This window comes from Coregonus clupeaformis, unplaced genomic scaffold (assembly GCF_020615455.1).
Source record: "Coregonus clupeaformis isolate EN_2021a unplaced genomic scaffold, ASM2061545v1 scaf0068, whole genome shotgun sequence".
Taxonomy (NCBI): Eukaryota; Metazoa; Chordata; class Actinopteri; order Salmoniformes; family Salmonidae; genus Coregonus; species Coregonus clupeaformis.
Window position 1 is genome coordinate 172187 of NW_025533523.1, and position 10596 is coordinate 182782.

Below are 10596 nucleotides of genomic sequence, written 5' to 3' on the forward strand. Positions count from 1 at the left end.
TGATGACTTATGATTGGCCAACAACAAGCGCCACGCTCCACTCTCCTGAAAAGCAAGAGAAGCAGCAAAATTATAAAATGCAGCAATCTCATTCGGATCTGTACGGGCCCTTCGAGACAAGTCAGTTAAAATTACACATACCCGAGACCCCTGACAATCATATCAGCTCCAACCCAGAACCGTAATATTATTTAGAATTCTGGATCCCGACCCACTTGGGTCCCGGATTGGGTATTGGGTATTCGGGTACAGGTGGATCCATGAAGACCTCTACCTCTAACCCTAAACCTAACCCTTAACCGAACCCTAACCTTAACCCCAAACCCTTAACTCTAATTCTAACCCTGAACCTAGGGACCAGCGAAATGTCCCCACAAATGTTCCTTGTTCTATTATCCTTGTGAGGACTTCTGGTCCTCACAAAGATAGTAAAACCAAAAACACACACAGTGACCACAATTACATGCGCACAGTATTCCGAATAGTAGCTCATAACCCGCTTAAGGTTTTATTCGGGATAAGCTGTTTACATGCATCTTCGATATCCCGCTCATGAGTATCCCTGTACCCATGAAGAAACAGAATATTCCTCATTTAAGTTAATATGGGTTAAATGGAATAGGAATAGTAACTGAAATATGGACACCGAGTGTAGTCCTATAACCTCTCACATGTAGAGTAATATAATATTAACTCCTGCAGAATTTTTTATTTCTTGCAGTGAAATTATACAACAAATGTTAATTTTGTCTCAGGAGCAGGAGTGGAGAAATATAATTTATTTCTTTCAGCATCTCTTGAGGAAATGCGAATGCGTGTGTAATGTGCTGTCTTTGACACTGTTATGAATGCAGACAGTATTTCAACCACATAAAATATGCACTCCACACTAACTGAAGTCTTATCAGAAAGGTGTTTTCATAGTTTTCTCAGCTTTTCATTTCCTTAAAACCGGTCAAAATGACGACATTTTGCACAAGACCAACCTGTCCACTGTTTTGGAGTTATTGCGTTTTCTCCCCGGTCCCTAAACGAAAGACAACTTTAACAGTTTTAACTACATAGATTACTAATGCATTCATCGATGTGAGACATTATTCTGGTGAGCACTACTTCATTTAGTCTTCCGGGCAACAAGTTATGACAGAAAGAAGCTGCAAGTATCAAACTATAGTTGGGAAAAAAATGACCCACCAAATTATGATATGGCCTACCAAATGTTGGTAATTATAAGTAGAAACGTAATTTAAATTATAGTAAATTAATTAATGTAGGCTAAATTATAAAGGAATTATTATGGTGGAACGAACTACGCTGGTAGCCTACTCTGAAGGGATTTCTTTGACAATCAGATGAAATCATCATCATACAACACCCATGATATGCGAAACTGAGCCTGTGCAGACTGCAAAAACAACAGTAAATGGGATAAGATGTTTACATGCCACAGTATCCAGTCTTAGATAAGCATATCCCAGGCATCTTATCTTGTTGCGACCCGTCATTAAAGAGCCCCACATTTTTAGCTTACAAAATAAATAAATACAAATTTATTTATTTTTTTGGCTTGCCTGTTTTGCATGTTATTTTGGAATTCATATCTGTCACATATCAGTTTGCAAACAATGTAAAAAAATAAAAATAATAATAATTGAGTTAATAAAGCCACATACAAACATGGTCTCTTTTTTGCTTTCTTGAGTAAGGCAGCTCCAAAATGCAGGTGTTTCAGCCTAGCTCAGTGCTTTCTGTGGTGGTGGGGCAGCCAGCAGAAAATACGGAGCGTAGGTGTTGGTAATGTTCTCTACTTGCGGCGTGATTGGCTCAGTGTTCTGTCACTCATGGGGACACTACATCACCACCAAGTCTAAGGGTAGAGCTTGAAAATTCAAGCCCCTTGGGTGCTGCCATAGAGTTACATTAGAAGTGCCCATCCAAGAAGGCTCAAGGTCATTGGCCACAGATAAAATTGTCAAATCACATATCTACAGTAGCTTTGATTGGACTGATCATGTCAACATCATACTTTCAAAATCTTAGCTAGCAGTCATCATCATGAATCAAGTCGACAATCTACTGGCAAATCCTTTTTAATCCTTGTCATATGAAGGTAAATAATGAAGAGAAATTATAGATCAAACATATCGGTGCTCATCAGCCATTGGACATAAACATTACACAACAAGTTGGAAATCGCAAATTCAACAATGAGTGGTTTGGAAGGAATCAGTGGCTAACTGCAAGCATTGCAAAGCAATCACTAGCCTGCTATTCAGTGGAGTGGCTGTGTGGTCCCAAATCTGGGATTAAGGGTCTCTTTTCCAAATTTTAAATGATAAACATTCAACATTGGCCATGCTGTCAATGAAGCATGATTTGTGCCGCGCTCAAAACAACTGTTAACTCGGAACTGCGAAAACTTGACTTCAGTGAGTTCAAGACAACTGGGAACTCTGGGGAAAAAATTAGCTCCGACTGGGAAAATACATTTTGAATGGTCATCCAACTCAGAATTGTAAATCCGGAACTCGGGCCTCTTTCTAGAGCTACGACCTGAAGATTACTGGCGTCATCGTGATTCGATCTTGTTTTTTTCAGAGTTCCCAGTTATCTTGAAAGCACCATAAATCCAGAGAATGCCAGACTTTGATGACAAAATTTGCCCATGAAGGAACGCTGCACCACCTTCCTGTTCAAGTGAGCACAGCACAACAAGGTGAGTCCAAAAATGTATTGTATGCTGCTGCATAAATGATTTAATATGCCAGGGAGATATGTATACTGTAGCTAAGAAAGTAATAAGTGTATGTTGTGTAGTAAGCTGTTAGTAGCCCATGTGCCTCACCCTAATAATTTGGTCTATTTTCCCCTCTTAATTTCGCCTACTGTTCTGACTTGGTGGTGCACATGTAGCCTATAACCTGTTTTAGCAAAATGTAATCATCGACTATTATAAGAGCTTTCTTTGTCTGCTTATATGCCCCCTTTATTTATCCTACGGTTCTGACTTGGGGTACAGGGAGAACACTGTAAGAACGGCCCATGTTCTGAATTCTGTCGCTGTACATTTCAAAATGCTAAACAAATAGTTACAGTGGGGAAAAAAAGTATTTAGTCAGCCACCAATTGTGCAAGTTCTCCCACTTAAAAAGATGAGAGAGGCCTGTAATTTTCATCATAGGTACACATCAACTATGACAGACAAATTGAGAAAAGAAAATCCAGAAAATCACATTGTAGGATTTTTAATGAATTTATTTGCAAATTATGGTGGAAAATAAGTATTTGGTCACCTACAATCAAGCAAGATTTCTGGCTCTCACAGACCTGTAACTTCTTCTTTAAGAGGCTCCTCTGTCCTCCACTCGTTACCTGTATTAATGGCACCTGTTTGAACTTGTTATCAGTATAAAAGACACCTGTCCACAACCTCAAACAGTCACACTCCAAACTCCACTATGGCCAAGACCAAAGAGCTGTCAAAGGACACCAGAAACAAAATTGTAGACCTGCACCAGGCTGGGAAGACTGAATCTGCAATAGGTAAGCAGCTTGGTTTGAAGAAATCAACTGTGGGAGCAATTATTAGGAAATGGAAGACATACAAGACCACTGATAATCTCCCTCGATGTCACGATCGTCGTAGAGAGTAGACCAATGCGCAGCATTAGTTGCGAACATACTTAACTTTATTATCTTAAGTGATAATATAACAACAAAACAATAAACGAAACGTGCAGTCCTACGGTTAACACAGAAACAACCAAACGGAAACAAGATCCCACAAACACTAAGGGAAACAGACTGTTTAAATATGGCTCCCAATCAGAGACAACCAGCAACAGCTGACACTCGTTGCCTCTGATTGGGAGCCACTCTGGCCAACATAGAAATACACAAACTAGAACTCCCACACAGAACATAAACACATAGAATCTACACACCCTGGCTCAACATATAGAGTCCCCAGAGCCAGGGTGTGACAGTACCCCCCCCCAAAGGCGCGGACTGCGACCGCGCCTCAACTTGAACCAAACAGGGGAGGGCTGGGTGGGCATTCCTCCTCGGAGGCGGTTCCGGCTCCGGGCTTGCCCACCACCCTCCAATAATCCCCCCATAGCGCCCCTGGTCCGGTCTGGCCCCGCTGGCTGGAGCTGAACTGGACATCGTAGGAGCGGATAGCTTCAGCTCCGGTGTGTAGTAGCTGACCGGTACCTGACCAGGCACCGGTGACCCAGGCACGGGTTGTGCCGGACTGACGACGCACACCCCTGGCTTGGTGCGTGGAGCAGGAACGGGCCGGACCGGGCTGACGATGCGCACCCCTGGCTTGGTGCGTGGAGCAGCTACGGGCCGGACCGGGCTGACGACGCGCACCCCTGGCTTGGTGCGTGGAGCAGCTACGGGCCGGACCGGGCTGACGATGCGCACCCCTGGCTTGGTGCGTGGAGCAGCAACGGGCCGGACCTGGCTGACGATGCGCACCCCTGGCTTGGTGCGTGGAGCCGGAACGGGCCTTACCGGGCTGACGACTCGCACCCCTGGCTTGGTGCGTGGAGCAAGAACGGGCCTTACCAGGCTGACGACTCGCACCCCTGGCTTGGTGCGTGGAGCAGGAACGGGCCTTACCAGGCTGACGACTCGCACCCCTGGCTTGGTGCGAGTAGCAGGAATAGGCCGGGCCGGGCTGGCGACGCGCACCCCTGGCTTGGTGCGTGGAGCAGGAACGGGCCTTACCAGGCTGACGACTCGCACCCCTGGCTTGGTGCGAGTAGCAGGAACAGGCCGGGCCGGGCTGGCGACGCGCACCGTAGGTTTGGTGCGAAGGGCAGGAACAGGCCGGGCTGGGCTGGCGACGCACACCGTAGGCTTGGTGCGAGTGGCAGGAACAGGCCGGGCCGGGCTGGCGACGCGCACCGTAGGCTTGGTGCGAAGGGCAGGAACAGGCCGGGCCGGGCTGGCGACGCGCACCGTAGGCTTGGTGCGAAGGGCAGGAACAGGCCGGACCGGGCTGGCGACGCGCACCGCAGGCTTGGTGCGAGTGGCAGGAACAGGCCGGGCCGGGCTGGCGACGCACACCGTAGGCTTGGTGCGAGTGGCAGGAACAGGCCTGGCCGGGCTGGCGACGCGCACCGTAGGCTTGGTGCGAGGGGCAGGGACAGGCCGGACCGTACTGGGAACACACACCACTGGCCTTAAACGGAGATCAGGAACGGGCCGGACCGGACTGGCAATACACCTCAGTACCTCTCGCCGCGCCTCTACATCTTCCTTCCCTCTTCTCACCAATGGCTCCCGTAACCTGGTGGCCTTCTGAATTCGCCCCTTATCTGCCTCCAGCAGCCCCGTCGTCCATGCCATGTGCCCCCCCAAAAAAATTTTTTGGGGTTGCCTCTCATCCATCCGACGACGACACTGTTGACGCCGTTGCTCCTCTCTCGCCAGGGCCTTAATCCTAGCCCATGGCCCTTTTCCCCCAAGCATGTCCTCCCAGGACCACACTTTGCCCACCTGGGCCATCGCCAACCTCTCCAGCTCCTTTCCCGGCGCTTCCTCCCATGTCCAGGCTGCCTGCTCCTGGACACGCTGCTTGGTCATGGAGTGGTGGGATCTTCTGTCACGATCGTCGTAGAGAGTAGACCAATGCGCAGCGTTAGTTGCGAACATTCTTAACTTTATTATCTTAAGTGATAATATAACAACAAAACAATAAACGAAACGTGCAGTCCTACGGTTAACACAGAAACAACCAAACGGAAACAAGATCCCACAAACACTAAGGGAAACAGACTGTTTAAATATGGCTCCCAATCAGAGACAACCAGCAACAGCTGACACTCGTTGCCTCTGATTGGGAGCCACTCTGGCCAACATAGAAATACACAAACTAGAACTCCCACACAGAACATAAACACATAGAATCTACACACCCTGGCTCAACATATAGAGTCCCCAGAGCCAGGGTGTGACAGTACCCCAAAGGCGCGGACTGCGACCGCGCCTCAACTTGAACCAAACAGGGGAGGGCTGGGTGGGCATTCCTCCTCGGAGGCGGTTCCGGCTCCGGGCTTGCCCACCACCCTCCAATAATCCCCCCATAGCGCCCCTGGTCCGGTCTGGCCCCGCTGGCTGGAGCTGAACTGGACATCGTAGCCAGAGCCAGGGTGTGACACTCGATCTGGGGCTCCACGCAAGATCTCACCCGTGGGGTCAAAATGATCACAAGAACGGTGAGCAAAAATCCCAGAACCACACGGGGGGACCTAGTGAATGACCTGCAGAGAGCTGGGACCAAAGTAACAAAGCCTACCATCAGTAACACACTACGCCGCCAGGGACTCAAATCCTGCAGTGCCAGACGTGTCCCCCTGCTTAAGCCAGTACATGTCCAGGCCCGTCTGACGTTTGCTAGAGTGCATTTGGATGATCTAGAAGAGGATTGGGAGAATGTCATATGGTCAGATGAAACCAAAATAGAACTTTTTGGTAAAAACTCAACTCGTCGTGTTTGGAGGACAAAGAATGCTGAGTTGCATCCAAAGAATACCATACCTACTGTGAAGCATGGGGGTGGAAACATCATGCTTTGGGGCTGTTTTTCTGCAAAGGGACCAGGACGACTGATCCGTGTAAAGGAAAGAATGAATGGGGCCATGTATCGTGAGATTTTGAGTGAAAACCTCCTTCCATCAGCAAGGGCATTGAAGATGAAACGTGGCTGGGTCTTTCAGCATGACAATGATCCCAAACACACCGCCCGGGCAACGAAGGAGTGGCTTCGTAAGAAGCATTTCAAGGTCCTGGAGTGGCCTAGCCAGTCTCCAGATCTCAACCCCATAGAAAATCTTTGGAGGGAGTTGAAAGTCTGTGTTGCCCAGCGACAGCCCCAAAACATCACTGCTCTAGAGGAGATCTGCATGGAGGAATGGGCCAAAATACCAGCAACAGTGTGTGAAAACCTTGTGAAGACTTACAGAAAACGTTTGACCTGTGTCATTGCCAACAAAGGGTATATAACAAAGTATTGAGAAACTTTTGTTATTGACCAAATACTTATTTTCCAGCATAATTTGCAAATAAATTCATTAAAAATCCTACAATGTGATTTTCTGGGTTTTTTTCTTCTCATTTTGCCTGTCATAGTTGACGTGTACCTATGATGAAAATTACAGGCCTCTCTCATCTTTTTAAGTGGGAGAACTTGCACAATTGGTGGCTGACTAAATACTTTTTTTCCACACTGTATATTGACTACGTCCGTCCTAGCTCGCTCATTAATGTCTTAATCGAAATTATGGATCGCCGCTTGTCGTCCCCTTATGCCATAGTTTGTACATCTCAATTGTCAGTAGAAACCACATTTGTTTAAGCAAGTCAGCCATATCAGCTATGTTTTCTTTTTAAAGGCAGTAAATGAGGCTGAATGAACTGTTTCGCTGCCAGACAAGGCTCCACTGATAGCCAGGTGTAGCAGTGGTAAGGTGTTGGGACTGCTGTTGGGAATCTGCTGTTGGGACAGCTTTATGTAGGCCCTAACAGTTTGTGTTCACCGTTTGTCACCATTATAGTGCAATTAATGTATTGTTTAGTGTTGTGTTGTGTAGTGGCTTTGCTGGCATGCATCCCACAATGTTTTGTTTGTTTGCCCAACCAAGATTTACATGCTAAAATTGCCGCTGATCTTATCCAGGTTTCTCATAACTGGGATACAAGCTTTTTCGGGATATTGTAAAACGGGATATGATGTTTATATGCATCAACTCAAAAACAGAATACTTGAGTATCCCGAATAATAACGGGATATTGGTGTGCATGTAAACGTGGTCAGTGTTGTCCACACTCTCCCGTACTCTAGAGCCCAGCTGTTTTGGGCCAGTTAAACAACAGAGCTCCCCCAAGGATTTTCCTAACATGGCATCATGAAATTTTCAACATTGACATCCACCGTCTGCCCCTCAGCCAGCAGGCACATGCTCTTGCTCTTTCTCTCGCACTCACTCACTCACGCACTCACTCACTCACTCACGCACTCACTCACTCGCAGCATCTGGTCACTAGAATCCCTGCCAGTACATTTTACACTTACATGAATGCATCCTGGTGTGAGACTGTTTTATAGAGAGAGAAGCATCAGACATCTGATGAAGGCAAGGAGGTAGACAGGGAGACAGAACCAAACACACATTCACTGGAAGATATTACTAGACAAATGGCCTGCAAAGATAAAATATTTAATATAAAAGTAACTGTAATAGAATGATGGGTACATACATGGTCATAGTAGATGTTACGTATTTGTTCCAAATGTATGCACATGACCATTGGGTTTTGTCACTGTGTGTGACATGCACACTGCGTGTTTGTGCATGCAGGATGTGTGTATGCATGCACGTTTGTGTGTGTGTGTTTGTGTGTGTGGTGTGTATTTTGTCTTATGCATAACTTACATTGTCCTCCCTCGACACTGCCATACACTCTAGTCTTCCACAGAGTCAGGCAGTGAAAAAAGCTGTTATCCACTGCAGCCTGCCTGAATCCCAATTAGTCACACAATTGGCTTTAGCCAAGCAGCGTGATCAGAGTACAGTACATAGCCCAGAGGAAAGTACTGCAGCACTCCACTCACAGGCCGCACCAAGAATGTGCTGGCTGGCTTCATAGGGAAACTGACTCACACAGACAAACAGGAGATTTACTGTGGAGGGCAGGCATATGTACTGTACATATTTATACGCTTATATACGCCTACACATACAGTATATACAACAACATTATAGATACGTCATACACACCATATTGTACAAAAGAGTGTTTTATTGTCACAAACACCGGATAGGTGCAGTGAAATGTGTTGTTTTTACAGGGTCAGCAATGGTAGTACAGCGCCCCTGGAACAAATTAGGGTTAAGTGCCTTGCTCAATGGCACATAGACAGATTTTTCACGGGCTCGGGTATTCGAACCAGCGACCTTTCGGTTACTGGCCCAACGCTCTAACCACTAGGCTGCCTGCTACCTATTATACCTGTATGTGTGATATATTACACAGTCATACACATAGAGGAAAGAGGGAGCACTGAACAAAGATAGCAACATATAACCGATATGTCAATAGTAACATGCATGCAAACCCACAACCTCAAACTGTATGCAGGCACAAAACGCCAGCAGGCATGTATGCTTTATAGGACCCAGAGAGAGAGAGAGACAGACACACACAAATATGAGTAGCTGCCAACACACGTCCGTGTGTGAGCGGGAGGCGGTAGTGAGATGGAAATGAGCCTGATCCAAGTTTGGATGCTTGTCTTGTTTCCTGGAGATTCTCCACATTCATATCAAAACACAGGCGGCGTGCATACCATCCACCGCTTCAGAGTATATTACTCTCCCAATCTGAAATACCTCACTATCAAATGCAATCGCATTACCTCACAAGATAATTTTCTCCGGTCATCGTCACTGCTGTGTATATTCCCCCCCCCAAGCCGACACCGCGATGGCTCTCAAGGAACTACACTGGACTGTGCAAACTGGAAACCGAATATCCTGAGGGAGCATTTATTGCAGACTTTAATAAAGGAAATCTGAGGAAAATGCTACCAAAAGCCTATCAACACTCTCCCTTCCGGGATGGCTACGAGGCCCTACCCCGCCCTCCCTTCAGCAAATCAGATCACACCTCCATTCTGCTTCTTCCCACCTATAGGCAAAAACTTAAACAGGAAGCTCCTGTGGTAAGGACTGTTTAACGTTGGTCTGACCAATCGGAATCTATACTTCAAGAAATAGGAAATGTTCCAGGTCGCCTCTGAGAATAGTATCGACGTAAACCCTGACTCGGTGACAGGGTTCATTAGGAAGTGTACAGAGGATGTTGTTCCCACTGTGACGATTATAACTTATCCAAACCAAAAACCGTGAATAGATGGCAGCATTCGCGCAAAACTGAAATTGCGAACCACCGCATTTAACCATGGTACCATGACTGGGAACATAGATGTGTACAAAACAGACCAGCTACGACCTCCATAAGCCAATCAAAGAGGCAAAACAACAGAACAGGAACAAAGTAGAGTAGCAATTCAACGGCTCAGACACGAGACGTACACTGCATTCGGAAAGTATTCAGACCCCTTCACTTTTTCCACATTCTTATATTACAGCCTTCTTCTAAAATGTATTAAATATTTTTTTCCCTCATCAATCTACACAAAATACCCCATAATGACAAAGCAAAAACAGGTTGTTAGACATTTTTGTAAATGTATTAAAAATAAACTGAAATATTACATTTACATACTGTAAATATTCAGACCCTTTACTCAGTACTTTGTTGAACCACCTTTGGCAGAATTTACAGCCTCGTCTTCTGGGTATGGCGCTACAAGCTTGGCACACCTGTATTTGAGGAGTTTCTGCCATTCTTCTCTGCAGATCCTCTCAAGATTTGTCAGGTTGGATGGGGAGCGTCGCTGGACAACTATTTTCAGGTCTCTCCAGAGATGTTAGTTCGGGTTCAAGTCCGGGTTCTGGCTGGGCCACTCAAGGACATTCAGAGACTTGTCCCGAAGCCACACCTGCGTTGTCTTGGCTG